Below are 2,448 nucleotides of genomic sequence, written 5' to 3'. Positions count from 1 at the left end.
CGATTGTATACTGGAAAATGACCCCTTGCCTAATAATCTTTTTTGCCCGAGAGTCTGAACAGTGCATATCTGTTGGGAAAAGAAAAATCTGCTCTTATTTACATAGACAGCTGCTATGCAATTCGGGTGGCACGTGATTTAGGTGTGCTGTGGAAATAAAAATGATTTTTAATATCCTCACGAGAGTCCATCAAAAATAGGAAACACATAGTGGAGCTAATAGGTGCAATTCTGCTACCAATTATACTTGCTATTCTTAAGATATCTGGTCATTCAAAGGCTGATACTAAAGAAACAAAAAGAAACTCTATCCAATCACACCATGAAGACAGCAGCTTTACAAAACACAACAAACAATTAAATACTGGCCTTCCCTTTCAGCCTCCCAGTAAATTAACTGATAGATACTAAAACTGCAGAGAAATGTGCAAGGAAGAAAAAAAAGCCACCTGCTCACAGAAAGAAAGATGCTTCAATTTCATCAGAGAGCGGAGGCTAGGCCCAAATGGAAAGCCTACCCTCCCATTTGGAACTCAACACCCTCATTTTAAAATATATGTATGACTTAACCCATTGGAACCCAGATAAAGTGGTGTTATGTGGTAAACAATACCCATATTTTTTGGAAGCCTTATTTTACTATACCTTGGAAGGTCTATTCAAGATGTGATACTTGTCCAAAAGTATAACCCAGAAATGCCTTTACAGAGTCCTCAAGAAAATTTTCAATAACCTATGGGTCCTTTTGAAATATGACAAGTTGTCTTTATACGAATTCCTCCTTCCTGAGATTATCAATAAATCTGTGTTATGATCTGTATGTTTACACACTGGGTTGAGGCATTCCCATGCAGAAGGCTCACAGCACAATCAGTAGGGAAAGCAATTTTCGATGGAGTGATTCCCAATTGGGGAATCTGGTCAGAACTACAAAGTGATAGAGGAATTTACTTTAATGGGCAAATTGTTAAACAGACTTGCAAAATTTGGCTGATTATGCAACATTTCCAATGTTCCTATGACCCCTAAACTTCTGGGTTAGTAGAATAAAAAAGTGAAACAATTAAAACTCAGTTGGCTAAATTTATAGGGGCTTATTCCTTACCCTGGCTTAAGGCCTTCACATGGATTCTCCTCAACTTCAACCTCAATTCTGTTGACTAAAGTACAATCGCACAAACTGAGAGCTGTGAGTTAAGTGTCATTTGGTGTGAAATGAGGACTGTAGCCCAGGAGTCAGCATTTCAGATAGCTCTGAGTGACTGCTGCCAAGAGGCAAGGAGGAACTCAGTATTATGTGATTTTTGGTGAAGGGAGGTACGTGCAATCAGGCACACGTTTAGACAGAGGCTTGCTACTAGTCACGAAGGGCCAAAGTCACTGTTAACGAAAGCTGTGCTTTCCTAGATATGAGGAGAAGCAAGAAGAAAATCTTCTGAAAGTATCTATCTAAAGGTCAGTTTTGCCAGTCTTTCCCAGAGCACAGACGGACTCATCCCTAATCTCCTCTCTGAACTAATGTCATGGTTTGTTGAAGGTCAGGGGCTGCAGGAGCTCATGATTTAATCTTTGTAGAGGTAGATGGCAAGTGCCAATTTTTAGTTAGCAGGGCCCTCCCATGGTCATAAATTAAACCATGGTTTGGGAGATATTTCATCCCACCGTGCCGGGAATTCTTGTTCTTAGGTGAGGAGAGGATTTTATTGATAGGACACCCAGTGTGCAATTATGGGACTGGGCTTTATTAACAGTGGCAAAAATTCTCTGGACCACCTGTCTTAACTAGTTTGTTATGGTCCAGGAAAACACATTCTCTTGTAGCTTCTTCCTATATCTAGTGTTACACAACTGCACTCATTGATCGTTCAGAGGACCATGTATCTGGTCAACTTCTGCAAGTTACCTAGGCATCATTTTATGAAAAGTTCAGCCACACATTTGGTAATGCAAGAAACAACAATTTGTAGGCCAGGCTAAATACAAGTAATATAGCAAGCAGTACTAGTAAGGACATAAGTAAGGATTAAAGCCAAGAACTTCCATTAGGTGTGGCCCAGTGTATCTCCAGGTCATCTGGCTTAGTCTGTTCTGTACCAATCCTTGTCTTTAATGATGATGTTACACAGGCATTGTTTATAAGACACCAGCCAAATTTCCTGGGGTTACTAGGCTGGTTATTCTTAGAATGGTTTAACGGTTTTCTATATAAAGGATCACTTAAGTGATCACAGCCTGGTGTGAACAACAGAAGTCCTCCCCACAATTGAGGGAAGATCTGTTCTTTGGCTGAAATTTTGCTTGTTGCTTTGACTGAGTTAGAGTAATTTTAGAAGAAAATTTGTATTCATAACCAGGCTCAGAGAGGGAATCCTTCCTGGTAATATCAATAGTGGTCCGAACACAACTATAGGTTCTCTGTTCTAGAATACATTTCCTACAGGCCATCCA

This window comes from Camelus ferus, unplaced genomic scaffold, assembly GCF_009834535.1.
Source record: "Camelus ferus isolate YT-003-E unplaced genomic scaffold, BCGSAC_Cfer_1.0 contig798, whole genome shotgun sequence".
NCBI lineage: Eukaryota > Metazoa > Chordata > Mammalia > Artiodactyla > Camelidae > Camelus > Camelus ferus.
The sequence above is the reverse complement of the archived record's forward strand: the minus strand, read 5'-3'. Positions refer to the sequence as shown.